Below are 15069 nucleotides of genomic sequence, written 5' to 3'. Positions count from 1 at the left end.
TTGTCTCCATTCCTGTTTTTCTAAATATTATAGTTCCTCTTCTTAGAAAACAGATTATTTCTCTTGAGCATTATAAACTTAGATCTCTGCCTTCCCAGATGCATTTTCATCAAAGTATTTTTCCATGACTTTTATCATCATGGTGTGTGAGAGTGGAAGGAAGAACATTAACGTTTATTCGAAGCCAGTTAAGTGGCAAGTATCGTGTTAGGCAACTTTATATTTGGTGTCTTGTTCAATCCTCATGAAAGGGCCTATGGAATATGCCATTTTACGTACAAAGAAACTGAAGCTCAGAAAGATTAACCCTCTTTCTCACTATTGTATAACAAATAATGGAGCTAAGACTTAAACCCAAGTTCATTTCACTTTGAATCCTATAGTCTTTCTATTATGTCTTTGAACATTAATGCAAAATGAGAGAATGCTGGAATATTTTGCTTCACTGTGCCTAATAGTGGATAGAAGGTAGTAAAGGAATGAAGTGTAAATATACACAGAGAGGTATGTACTACCTTAATCATTGATTTATTCAAAGGATTTGAATTATCCAAAAGATGTAAATTATTTTTTTGAACAGGCTACATTACTAAAATTTTTCATCATTATGAGAAAATTATCTTTTAAACAACAAAATACTCTGTAAAATGTCTTTGCATTTCTAGGTGTATAAGAGGTAATACTGCAATATTTAGCATTTCTTTTTTTTTTTTTTTTTTTTTTTTGGGACAGAGAGATACAGAGCATGAACGGGGGAGGGGCAGAGAGAGAGGGAGACACAGAATCGGAAACAGGCTCCAGGCTCCGAGCCATCGGCCCAGAGCCCGACGCGGGGCTCGAACTCACGGACCGCGAGATCGTGACCTGGCTGAAGTCGGACGCTTAACCGACTGCGCCACCCAGGCGCCCCAATATTTAGCATTTCTGATGCCTTCCAATCAAACTAGAATTCGAAGATAGGTAATTGAGCTCTAGAAAGCCCTTCCAACTGTGATCTACCTAATGACTTTCAGGGTGCCCAAAGAAACAGAATGTCCCGGCCAACGCATGCTTCTCTCTGCCTAGAAGGAAATCACCTTTAATCGCACAGACAGGAGTACCTGGCTGGCTCAGACAATAGAGCATGTGACTCTTGATCTAGAGATTGTGAGTTCAAGCTCCACATTGGGAATAGAGCCTACATTTAAAAAATAATTGCAAGAATAATCTACATTTTGGAGTATAAAAACAGAAAATATTTATAAGTAAACATAGAAATGAACAACATTTCAAACTTTTTGGGTTCTTTTCACATTGAGAAGGTGGAAAGAAAAGGCATTTATTGAACACTACAGTCTGCTTTGAAGGGGTGTTGTGGATTTACCAGGTCACTGTCTTATATAGAATCTAGTAGATTTCAGCCATGGCTCATTAGGTATTGTCCACTGATATACTCTTTTTCACCATGAAGAGAAATCTTTCAAGAAGAATATAATCTTACGCATATCTTTTGTTAACCTCTTCCTTGAGCCTGTGGCTAGAAACCATCTATGGGTTAAGTGGCATGAATTCTATACAGATGTACGTACAGAAGGCATTTATAACACTGTTGGAAAATTCAGCCTTGTACAGACAGGTCAGAAAATAATTTCAAATGCCATTAAACAGGACAGCATTTGGGATCATATTTGCTCTCTCTCTCTCTCTCTTTTAAACAGTATTATTTAGGTACAATTAACATATAATTAATTGCATATATTTAAAGTGTCCAATTTGAGGGGTGCCTGGGTGGCTCAGTCAGTTGAGCATCTGGATCTTTCTTGATTTTGGCTCAGTTCATGATCTCACAGTCGTGAGCTTGAGCCCCACACAGGGCGTGCTGGGCGTGGAGCCTTGCTTGGGATTCTGCCTCTCTCTCCCTCTCTGTCTCTCTCCCTCTGTCTCTACCCCTCCCCTCCCCTCCCACTCACATGTACACGCACTCTCCTTCTCAAAATAAACTTAAAAGAAAAACTCATCCAATTAGATAAGTTTTTACATAGGTATACACCCATGAAAGCCATCGCTACAATAAAGGGAAAAAGAATGTATTTGTCATCCCCACAAGTGTCCTCGTGCTTTTTTTAATCCTTCCCTACCCCAGACTCAGGCAACCACTCATCTACTTTTTGTCACTATAGATTAGCTTGCATTTTCTATAATTTTACAAAAATGGATCTGGCTTCTTCTACTTGTCATAATTACCCTGGGATTCATCCATGTTGTTGCATATGTCAATAATTCATTTCTTTTTATTGCCAAGTTGCATCCCATGCTGAGTATCCATAAACCACAATTTATCCATGTGTTCATGCATTTGCTGCTCTTCTTGGTTGACCCCGCCCTCTTTACCAAAATTATTTTCTCTGATTTGCGATTTCTGATTATACTCTTTGCATTTACCAGTTATAGTGGACACCTGTGGTTTTGACTGCCCTGAATTCCCTCTTATATTTGTTAACATAGCACCCTTCTGTCCCTCGAACAAGTACATCTCCTTCACTCCACCTGGTCTGGTGGGATGCTTCTGATTGGAGGATAGACACATATGACCCACGCTGGGCCAGTTAGGGTCCTTCCTCAGAATTTTCTGAATGGATCTCTTTTCCTTTGGATTAGGCATTATGAAGGCTAGGGTCCAGGGATGTCAGTGAGCTTGAAAAGAAGCCTGCAGAAATGAAGTTGGCACATAGACTGAAGCCCAAATGAGAGACAGAGTGACTGTGTTCTGAGGCAGACTGCCTGGATCCAGCTGATAATAAAGCCTGCTTATCCCTGGCTTTCTGCATTTTAATTAAGTGGATGGTAAGAGTGCCCTTTACTTATGATAAGAGTGCCTTCATTTTGTGTTGGAGGGAACCTCTCTTTCTACACTCTCAACACATGTGATTCAAGTGAAGCAAAAACTTCACCTTGCCTTTAAGGGTAGAGCATATGCGGCCAATTACTCAGTTGCCTTGGTCACAGTGACAGTTCATCGACTTGAGTTGGGCTAATTAGAGCTAATGTTTGTGCTACTGGGGATGTTTCTCCCTCTTTTCTGGAAGCCTTGAACCAGAAAGTATAGAGCTACAAATATTGCAGCCATCTTTTGACCTAATGGGTAGATGAGCCAGGGCTGCCAAAGGCAGAGCCAAAAGGAGAAAAACCAGGTTCTGATGACACTGTGTGGGCCGTTGGATAAGATGTCCCTGAAGCCTTAAATACCCCTGGTTTTTGCAGGTCTGTAAGCAACAAAATCCCTTTTCTGTATAAGGTACTTGAGTCACTCATGTCACAACAGAAAAAGTTACGGTATAGTTGCTTTACATTCATTATCTCATTCAATACTTACAACCTGGCAGGTATGCTATTATCCTAATTTTACACATGGGGAAACTCTTAGTTAAGTAACTTACCAAAATCTTACAGTGGTAAAGCTAGGACGCCCATCCAATCTGACTGGTTGCAAAGCTCAATTCCTATGCAATATTGCCTCAGGGTTAGAACACTGACCTGCTTAGCTTCACGTTTTTCTATTCTTCCTTTCTAGTACATGAAGTTTGACACTATTAACATCTGTGGCTTCCTTATTGCTGAATAAAAGTACATTTATAAGACTTAATTCTTCTTCTCTGCCCCTGCTTTTTACCTTCTTATTGTCTTTTTCCTCTTTCTCATTTTTCCTTTTAATTTTTATTTTTGACAGAGAGAGAGAGAGAGGAGGAGGAGCAGAGAGAGAGGGAGACACAGAATCCAAAGCAGGTTCCAGGTTCTGAGCTGTCAGCACAGAGCCTAATGTGGAGCTCGAACCCATGAACTGAGAGATCATGACTTCAGCTAAAGTTGGATGCTCAACTGACTGAGCCATCTAGGCACCTCTCCTCTTTCTCATTTTTAATTTTTCCATTTTTTCAATGTTAAATACCAAATATTTCCTCTACTCTCCTCTTCATGGGTCATACTCTAAAATGATCCCATGGTCATGTGGGCTTGGGCAAGTCAAAGTTAGTTTACTGAAAAACTTGCCCTTCTAAACTAGTATCGAAAGACTAGAAGGATTACATCTACAAATCAGTCTGATAATCATCCCTACACACAAATCACTGCGGCAAACAAATTCTAAGGATGACAAACCATAAGGCTTCTGCTACTCCCTTCTGTCATTCTTTAAAAGAATGAAAGCAGGCTAATGATCATTCTGACAAGCCTCTGGGAAAATGCTAATTGCCACATTCTCCTTTTTAAGGCGCTTAAGAGGGAAAAAAAAACCTTTACTGCCCTAGCTCCCACATTTCAACAATATATTTTTTTTAAAGAGAAATTTGTTAAATCTAAAGGTAGTTTCATGTTGTGCTTCATTTTTTAGAAAGCTCAAATAAGCTTTAAGTATATTTTCTTTGATTAAGAGCCCACCCCTGATTTCTTTTAGGAGGCAGAACATCAATCTAGTTAAGAGCAGTTAATATCACAAGGTTTAAAAAGGAAAGAAAGAAAAACAATTTAATCCCTCCTTAGTCTTTTAATAGATTCTTACTGGAAGCCTGGAGACTAACACTCCCTAAGCATTTTGTCAACAACTAGAGATCAACTTCATTTTGAAATGTAATGTTTGAAAATTATGTCTTCCTTAACTGCCAAGACTAAGTTTGGTTCCTGGATTCATTTCCTTAGTAAGGGACACATGACATCACTTTCCTGAAAGCTTTTTATAATGCTCCCTGGACTGTACCAAGTCTCTCGGATGTTACCAAGCCTCTACAGATAAATCTAGTACTGTAAATTTAAAATTTTAGATGTAGACAGTAAAGAAATTTCCCTCCCCAAGTTTGTAACTTCTGTGTCTATGGAGATACTTTGATAACGATTTTTAAATAGATCTGGACCTGTAAAATCTCCATAGTTAATTTTTTAGTGATGGGCTACAGCTGTATCATTATTCAATGGTATAAAGTTATTTTGCATATGTTGGGATGGTAGAAAATATTTATAAGGAATAAATGTTTAATTGAGGCTAGTTGTTCTGTTTTCAAAGTAGGTTAAAAAATCCTTCGATACTACTCTTTTCTCATCTGTGGTTTCATTTTTACTAAAAGCAAAATTATTTTGCTCAGGTGACATTACAGGGAAGAAAGCTGACTGCTGCCCTTTGCTTGATTTGCTTCACTCTTATTGCAAACATATATATTTATTATATGGTTCAGCCTGGCAAAATAGGGAATAAAACCAGACAAAAAGCTTTTTCCCAATTTGGTAAGGTAACTAATTTCTTTGAGAATTTTTTGTAGCTATTAATAATTGGAAATGGTCCAGAAATTCAGACATGTGGGAAATTGAAAGCAGATGAAGCTATGTATTAGTGCTGTCTAGAGCAGTGGTTCTCAAACTTTATTATATCTCAAACTGTGTAATAGAATCCTAGAGGACTTGTTAAAACAGTTTGCCGGGCTCCATCCCAGAGTTTCTGATTCAATTGGTCTACAGTGGAGCCTGAGAATTTTAATTTCGTTTTTTAAATTTTGAGATAGATAAGAGAGAGAGAGAGAGAGAGAGAGAGAGAGAGAGACTGAGCGTGTGTGGGGGAGGGGCAGAGAGAGAGGGAGAATTTGAAGCAGGCTTCAGCTGTCAGTGCAGAGGCCAACTCAGGGCTTGAACTCACAAACCATGACATCATGACCTGAGCTGAAGTCAGACACTCAACTGACTGAGCCACCCAGGTCCCCCTGAGAATTTTTTTCTAAGAAATTCCCAGGTGATAGATATTGCTGCTGTCACTGGTTCAGGGATCATTGTTTGACAACGATTGATTTAGAGAAAATGAAAACCAGGTTTAGCGTCTCTTTTCCATCCGTATCTTGTCTGGATATGTTTCACATTTGTTTCCCGCTTATGTCTTTCTCAAAGTGTGAGTCACAGCAAAGATTTTCTGACTCCATCCCATTCTACTCTCTCTGTCCAAAGTTCAATGACCTTCGAATTCTCCCCCTTTAAGGACCCCCTTTCCCAAGGCTGAAGGGTAAATGCCTAATGCTCCAGGAGAGCAGTTTCCCAAATTGTGCTCATCAGCACATGTCACTCAATATTTTCATATATGTCCTGTGATAAAGCTATTCTATGGTCAGAATATTTTGGAGTACACTGGTTTAACTGGAAAGAAAATTACTTTCAATCTTAGAACAGCTCAGAGTTTTTAATATGCAAATGTGTGTGGTAAATTTCCAAAAGGGAGATGAAGTGTGTGACATTTCCCAAGTGGATCTGATCTTGGAATTCTTCCTCAATCCTCTCTCTCACCATGTGCTAGGGAATATTCATTAACCACAGTTTGGAAAATGCTCTAAGCAATTTTATACTTTATTTTACAAGGTTAACAACCTAGGAAAAAAGCCAACTAGCATGCCAAAAACATCATGGGCAAATTTTAAATCAGTTTAGAAGAGTAACTAAATAAATGTACTCATTATTTTGATTGTATGTAACTTTTTTTTTTAATTGTGGTAAGATCAGATAACATGCGATCTACCCTCTTAAATTTTTAAGTGTACATTACAGGATTGTGAACTACAGGCACAATGTTGTATAACAGATCTCTAGAATTTACTCATCTTGCATAGCTGATATATCAGTTGAACATCAACTCCCATTTCTCCCAACCCTCAGCCCCTAGTAATCGCCCTTCTACTTTCTGCTTCTGAGTTTGACCGTTTGGGATATTTCATATAAATGGAGTCATGCAGTATTTGTCCTTCTGTGATTGGCTTATTTCACTTAGCATAATGTTCTCAAGGTTCACCCATGTTTTTGTACCACTTCCTTCCTTTTTTATAGCTGAATAATGTTCCACTGTGTGTATATACCACATTTTCTTTCTTTCTTTCTTTCTTTCTTTCTTTCTTTCTTTCTTTCTTTCTTTCTTCCAGCATGCACATGAGTGGGAGGGGGGCAGAAGGAGAAGGAGAGAGAGAAAATCTTAAACAGGCCCCACACTTAGCAAGGAGCCCAACTCGGAGCTCTATCTCATGACTGTGAGATTACGACCTGAACCGAAATCAAGAATCAGATGCTCAACTGCCTGAACCACCCAGGCACCCCAACATCTTCTTTTTGTGACTTTTTTGTGATTAAATAATTTACTGAGGGATATAAAGAAAGAACCATGGCTTTTAGCCTCTGCTGCTCATCAGGTCTTTCTGGACCTCACCACCTAAGCCCTGTTCCTCCTGCCCAATTTCTTTTCCATTAGTTTTTCATTTTCTTCATATACTGAAGATATTTCTTATGGTTATTTCATATATTTCTTCTTAGTATAAGTTATCTTATGAATTCCCTAAATGAGTTACATACTTTGTGCTCGTTTCTATCACTAGAAAACAGTTCTATGAGAGCAATACCTTGTCTGTCATGTTTACTTCTATATTATCAGTGCCTAGAAGAGTGCCTGGCACATCATATGCAGTGAGTAGATATTTTTTGATGGAAAGAATAAATAGATCAATAAAATTATTATCTAAGTTTTGATTTTTTGATTATGAAATGTTTATTATGGTAATAAGAGATTTAGGAAAAGGAAAGGGTGCTTTTTAGCAGCTTTAGATGAGGCAGTTAGGACAATCTTTGGATTTCTAATTGAGTAATTCCAATCTAATAATATGAAAGGGGAGTCATTGATATGAAACTCAGGATGTCGTTTTGTAGACTCACTTTTATTATGATTTTTAACATTTTCTAAGGGACCCAAAAAAAGACACACAATTTTTTTTCTAAATAAGACAAATATGTGAAAAATGCTTGGCATGTAAGTAGGCCTTATATAAATACTAATTTTTTAGCTCTCTAACTTTAAAAGGCCTCTAAAAATGATGCTATATTACATAGATGCTATATTCTTGGTATAGCACAAAGTTCTCTGACTTGGACAAATCAAAAAAGCATCACTAACGGTGTTTTTTTTTAAGCACACTTGTTCTAAAAGAAAGCTTGTGTTCTACATTTGCATTCGTATATGAACGATAAGCAGTGTTAAATATGTGCAGAGCATAAATGTTTCTAATTTATGGATCCTGGTAATTTTAGAGGCATGGGAGAAGTCTGATTGAAATGTATGATTTTCGTTGGCTATTACAGTAGATATATTCCATTTTGCCCAACAAAATAAGAGAAAGAAGTCAGCAGGCATTATTTTTAGAGGGAAAGGATTCATCCAGGAATCCAAGAAGGTAATTGTCAGAAGTCCTTAGGATATAATGTGATTTGAAATTGCATTAAAAACTTACAAAGTCTATTTCCTGGTATTAAAATGGAAAAAATATTTGTATCTCACTTCAGCAGACTTTTATGTGGTTTAAAATTTTTCGTTTAGGTTGTCCACATCCGGTCCCCATTCTTGTCTTTTCTATCCTCTCATTATCTCCCTCTAGGGGTTTGTTTTTACCTTCTGTCTTTATCCTTATTAGTGGAAAAAAGTGGGTCAGTATTACTTTAGTTTGTCTTCACTTTCACTCTGCTGTTCATTCCTGAACTAGCTTTTAGCCTCTGGGAAAGAAGAAAGTAAAAATATTTACAGAAACTGGGCCAACCTCTTGGCGCTCCCTCCCCCCAAGAAAACAAAACCTAACCAAAGGCAACAGTAGCTCCTCTCTGTTCTCTTATAGCACCTTGTATTTCTCTTCTCACATAGCCCATATTTTTATTATAACTGCTTATTGACTATCTTTCATCCAGCTAGACTCTCAGTCCTTTGAGGACGTAGCATATTGCCAAGAACACAGTACAAAGAAATTAAAAGAACAAATGCTGTGTGAGTGAATGACTGCTGCCCTGCTACCCCACTCAACCACCCATAATAAAGGAGAAAAGTTGCAATCAGTATGCTCAGGTGTGGGCCCCTTGACATCAACTCTCTAGAATACCGGTAGAGAACTGCGGCATTGATATCTTAATTACATAATTGCATAATTTAAGCAAGAGTTTTTGTTTTGTTGGGGGTGGATGGGAGGAAGATGCAGGGGCTGAATTGCTCAGGTAATCTCTTCCCCAGGCGCTGTGTTGTTGCGTCACTACGTAACCATCTCACATCTGCGGGGTCTTCTCACCCCTCTCACCTCGGTCCGACGGCTTCAGAAGCCCTGCTGGAGAGACCAAGGCCCCCACCTCGGGGCGGGGGGTTTCCCGGGGATACCCCGCCCCGCCCTCTAGGCCCCGCCCCCGGACCGTCGGTTCCGCCCCTCCCGCCGCCGCCGCCAGCAGGGGTCGCGCTGCCCGCGGCAAGCCGCTCAGGCGGGGGTGGGGGAAGCTCCCGCGGCGGGTCGCTTTTCTCTGCCGCTGCTGGTTGGATCGTTTCAATAAAAGTCTTTTTTCTCGCTCGCTCGCTCTCCTCCGGGGAACAGGCGGAGGCGTCAGTCCGCAGCCGCCGAGTGAGAAAGCGACGCACACGCAGAGAACGAAAGCGGCCGCCCGCGGTCTCCGGAGCTCCTCACGGTCCGGCCGCAGAGAAGAAGGAACCCTCGTCCGGGCGGGCCGCCTCAGCCGGGCGTCACCTCCCTGCCCGCCTCGCTCCCGCCCAGGCTCCTCCGAGGGGATTAGTGGGCTGCCCGCGCGGCCCGGCGGCCCGGGAGCCATGTTGTCCGGGGGGCTTGACAACGCGTGAGGGACCCGCGGCCCCTCCCGGAGGCTCCGGACCCTCGGCGAGAGCCGGAAGGCAGCGGCGGAGGCCTGCGCCTCGGAGGCGCCTCGGGTCCGCCAGCCGCTGGGACCCGGACCTGCATCCGGTCGCCGCGGGCGTCGGCAGAGCAGCTCACGCTCCGCGCCTCGCTTCGCGACGCGGCCCCCGCACTTGCTGGTGAGTTGGTGGCGGGCGACCTCGCGGGGCTTTTCCTCCTGCCGGGCGGACCCCGAGCCGAGGGGGGCGGGAGGGTGCTTGGGACCGAGGGCCGGGGCGGGAGGCTTCGGGGGCGCTGGAGGCTCAGGCCCGGCCGGGAAGTTGAGAGAGGGAGGCGCGGCGTAGGGAGCTCGCGAGTGCCTGTCGCCCCTCTGGTCCAGCGCGAACCCCGGGTCGCCCAGGCATTTCCGGGGTGGGGTAGGATGGGATGTGGGTATGTGATGGGCTTCTTCGCGGGAGGCGCCTCCAGCCGCAGCCTCCTCTGGTGCTTGCTGCCCTTTTGGTCTCCGGGGGAGGCCCAGGAGGAAAGAGGCTGAAAGTCCCCGGAGACACAAAGATCCCCCTCGGCGGGGGTGGAGCTGCAGGCGCGGGCGGCGGAGGGGAAAGGAAGGGCGCGAGTCCGCGGGAGGTGGGCGAGGAGGCGGCGGTGGCCGCCGCGCTTCCAGCTCCTTGGAGACGCCGGGGGTGTGAGCGGGTGGCGAGCGCGGGGGAGGAGGGGGAGGAGGAGGAGGAGGAGGAGGAGGAGCCTTCGCGTGGGGAGCCGGCCGAGACAAAGATCACCGCAGCCTCCCGCTGGCGGGTCACACCCCTGAGTGTCGGTCAAGAGCTGAGGTGGAGGGAGTGTGGGAAACCCAAAGAACCGATGGGGAGGGGAATATGGGCAGTTGCCAAGTATTGTCGTCTCCGTTGCAGTTGCTTTTCTCAGCATTTTCGTGCCCGATGCTTTTGCTCCCCAACTCAGCTGGATAGCTCCAGATTCCCTGCTTCCCGTCACCACCTCACTGCCACATTGACTCCCTTGTGGTTTCCCCCTCATTCTCCCCCTACTTTTCACCCACTCCTTTTCGGGTAAGCAGTATTTTGCCTTCAGCTTGGGGGAACGTTTGCTAATGACAGGATGCCTGAGCTTGTTCTGACCCTGAACTGCCTTGAACTCCTCTCTCTTCCTCCCACCCTTTCCTTTCTGGGATCTTATAATGTCACATGGCCACTAACAATTAGCTTTTCTTCAAAAATGGCAAAAACATTTAGCTGAAACCCGTGGCGCTCCTCTTTTATATTAATTCGTCCACTAAAGACACGGCCTTGGTTATGGTTTATCACTTCTTAGCCAAATAAATTTTCTAGGTAACAAAAGTGGCAAATTTTGTTTTGAGTCTCGGCTCTTACTAGGGTCAGCAAAGTGTATTCCTGGCAGTCAGACCTTCTGTCACTTATCAGGAAATGCTTGACTTAAAGACAATTCTTTCCTCAAACTTTGCTGATTCTTGTTGAGGGATTTCTTTTAAAGGGCGCTAGTGTTAGAAGGTCAAAGTAACAAATTTGAGTTACTGTATCTTAGACTTCTGTTAACCATTGGGCAGAAGAAAATGAATGGGATTTTAAGATCTTTAATGCCTGGAGTCAAGGAAAGCCTCCGTTGAAGCTAGAGGCAAGGTTCAATCAAATTTTAAGAAAAAAATTTGCTGCCAGTGGTGTTATTGGTTTTGTTTGTTAATGAGGTCATGTCAGTCTTTGTAATTCTAATATCTGCATACTTCCAAAAACAATCGTTGTAACAATGGAAAAAAATTGGCAATATTTAAGGAAAAGTCCTTTTTTTATTAGGGAGAATATTGGAATATAGAAGTGTCATCCTTTTATCTGGTGGACTGTCTCATAGGCCAGAAACACTAACAGTTTGAATGCTGGACTTCAAAGAAAATAGCTGAGCCTTTGGTGTATATATATACACACACACATATATGTACATGTATACATGTATATTTTACAGCCAAAATAGACATTGAAGCATGATGGAAAGAAATTAAAAGTAAAGACTTTGGTATAGGGACGTTACTGTGGATATTATTCTGGGAACAGCCATATCTTGCTGCCATTACAATGTTGACGCTATAAAAATTGTGAAAAGGATTTCGTTTTAGGGACCCGCCTCTGAATTGTGTACTCCCTACCCCACTCTCACCACTTAATACATTTCAAATATCTCTGTGAAATTAAAGATCGTATCATTAATGATTGGTGTTTTGTATAGCATATTTATCAAAAGGCCAAATCGAAGATACATTGGCTATTTTCTACATGTTGGTTAGTGTTTAATTAGATTATGAAGTTTAATTCTCTGAAGGAAATCTACCAAAAAGTTAACGAAGATTTCTGGGTGGTGTGATTTATGGATGAAAAAAAATACAGCTCTGTATTTTCCAAATTTTTACATTCCTTTTAAAATCAGAAAAAAAGTGTATGAAGTATAAAGCCTTGTTAGTAACCTAATTTTCCTGTTACTGAAAGAAGCTCCCGTAAAAGAGTTTATGCTCATCCTTGAACTCTGACCCAATAAAGTCACTTTCAGGTGTTAGGTATTTGAAATAGTGTAGCCTGCCAGATGTGCTCTGATTACCTGAAGGGAGAAAGAGACATACATAGTAAGGAAAGATGAAATTGCAAGAGTTATTTCAGTGTATGGTAGTGACCCAATATACAGTGGTAGCTTTGTACACCAGTAATCTTGTTCTAATAAGTCATTGGTTTTACAAAAAATAGAAAATTTAAATTTTATTTTCTCTGTAGTCGTGTTGACTAAACAGATTTTAATGTATGTATTTGTTGATATGTTTCGTTTTTAGATACTGCTTCTGTCCTATGATTAGGGTGGAAAGAGATGGCATAAAATAATGTACTTTGTTGAGGCTTTTGTTTTTCCCCTTATTTTCAGCAGTATTTCCCTCCTTTTCCTTTATTGGTGAAATAGTACTAACCAAACAACTGGAGGCATTTTACTGTGAATGGTAGAAACTATAGTGGCAACTGAAGAAGTGAAGATGATGTCCTGTAATACTATAAAACATTATCTGTGAACACAGAATTTTCCCCCTGGTATTTTCTTTGTTATTGTCTAATCGTGTTGCATATTTATAAGGCATTACATTTTGAGTCTTTATTACTGTTCTCTAATCTTTACAAAAATTGCAGCATCATGTCATGGCATTCTTTTTTATAGTTTTTACACTTCCACGGAGGATAATTTCTTAACAAATGTATTGCTGTGTTGTAGAAAAAGGACATTATATGTTAAATTCAGTTAATAAAAATATTCATTAGAGTATTTTATCTATTTTAAAAATTGTCTCCTTTCATATATGGGAAGGAAGAATAGTTTTGAGGTTCTTTGAATTTTGAATGTGTAATTTTTGCTTAAACTTTTAAATGGAAAAGTTATTTAAAGTGCAATTTATAAACTGATCATGGCATTTTGCGTTTTATTTATTAATTTTTTTTAATGTTTATCTTTGAGAGAGAGTGAAAGAGACAGAGTGCAGTGAGAGAGGGGCAGAGAGAGAGGCAGACACAGAATCTGAAGCAGGCTCCAGGCTCTGAGCTATCAGCACAGAGCCCAGTGCAAGGCTCAAATCCATGAACTACAAAATCATGACCTGAGCTAAAGTTGGATGCTTAACCCACTGAGCCACCCAGGAGCCCCAGCGTTTTGCATTTTAGATGATAAAGATAAACAGGAGGTTTATGGCATTTAAAATTGTGCTTTATATACTATTTATGAGGTTAAAAAATCACCTAAATAGAAAATTTGGTGTAGGTTACTAGCATTCAACCTACAGTGTTGGCAATTTCTTTGAACTGGTGGGGAGAGGACCTTTTTTTTTTTTTTTTAATTTCTATTTACAATATTTATGAATTAAGCCAAGAATTCTTACTGTCATTACTGGAGTCTTAGTCATTATTTTACTCTGAGCCTTTTTAGTTGGCAACTGCTTTCATATCTGCAAAATATTGACCTGGAAAGAGTAATTGCCAAGGGCCAGGAAAATGTATTGAATATATCTGAGTGTAGCTTACCTTTCCTAGCCTGTTTCCCTCTCTCTGTTGGCCAACTTGGAAAATAAATAAAAACCTAACAATAAATCTAATGGGAAGGTGCCTACTATAAATAATGTTATGTTCCATAGTAACCTATGATACTGAATACTGTATGTGAGGAGGTAGATTTACAGATCTGTGGCATATTGGGATGAATGAAAATTACCTTGCTCTCCAAGTCTCCTTTAAAAAATTTTTTTTGGGGGGTGCCTGGGTGATTTAGTCGGTTAAGGGTCTTGACTTCAGCTCAGGTTCTGACCTTGCAGTTTGAGCCCTGCATTGGGCTCTGTGCTGACAGCCTGGAGCCTGCTTTGGATTCTGTCTCCCTCTTGCTCTTCGCCTCCCCTGCTTGCACTCCTGCCTCTCTCTCTCTCTCTCTCTCTCTCTCTCTCTCAAAAGTAAATGCTAAAAAAATAAAATTATTATTATTATTTTTACATTTATTTATTTTTGAGAGACAGAGCACAAGCGGGAGAGGGGCAGATAGAGAAGGAGACACAGAATCCGAAACAGGCTCCAGGTTCCAGGCTCCAAGCTGTCGGCACAGAGCCCAACGCGGGTCTCGAACTCACCAACCGTGAGATCATGACCTGAGCCGAAGTCGGATGCCCACTGACTGAGCCACCCAGGCACCCCAAAATAAAATTATTTTTTGATGTAAACTATATGTGAAAGAAATTAAACTCAATTACCTCTTTTGCTAGTACTATGCCAGGTATTACTTTGTTTAATCCTCATAGTAAGCTCATCATATAGGTATTGTGCCTGATTTCAAATAAGGACACAGAGGCCCTAGATTAAGTGATGGTCTCCAAGCTCCTACCTCTGTGATGAAGCTGAGGTTCCAGTGTTGGTGTTCAAACCACTATATTACACTGCCTCCTTGGGGATGTGATGTTAAAAAGTCTGTGTTAAATGTCTGCTATAGAGAGAACTAAAAAGTGATAAATTTAAAAACTCATCAAAATTAGATTTAAATTCCTACACACAAAACAATTGAACTATACAAAATGTATAAGAGGACATGTTTATAGCTAAATATGAATTAAAAGTGCTAAAAAATACTGAAAATATTTGTAGATTTATTTTTAATCATGGATTTATCAATTATTTTGGGGGGGGCACAAAGTAAAATGAATAGTGGTGCTGAAAAGCAAAAATAATTATACTGTATATTTACTCTCATTTTTGCTTCTGAATTTTCTTATTTGTTTTGATTTTACATGTGTTAAAATTAGTTTGCATTATTTTAGCATATGTCATAAATGGGAAGGTGGCTCAGATGCATGCTGTGTAGGTTGCTTCAGTATTGGGTGAGA

The 15069-nt window shown here is 40.9% G+C and overlaps 1 protein-coding gene across 1 annotated transcript in view; it reads left to right on the top strand.

Annotated features, from left to right (window-relative positions):
* The first annotated feature begins 9728 nt into the window (after positions 1-9728).
* Positions 9729-15069, top strand: part of CDK17 (cyclin dependent kinase 17) — a 115599-nt gene continuing 110258 nt past the window's right edge. The window contains exon 1 of the mRNA XM_078449582.2: positions 9729-9835. The gene's annotated coding sequence lies outside the window, so the exon portion shown is untranslated. The remainder of the gene's footprint in view (positions 9836-15069) is intronic.

Source organism: Panthera onca, chromosome B4 (genome assembly GCF_046562875.1).
Source record: "Panthera onca isolate mPanOnc1 chromosome B4, mPanOnc1 haplotype 2, whole genome shotgun sequence".
In the NCBI taxonomy this organism is placed as follows: Eukaryota; Metazoa; Chordata; class Mammalia; order Carnivora; family Felidae; genus Panthera; species Panthera onca.
This window is presented reverse-complemented; position numbering and strand designations above follow the sequence as displayed.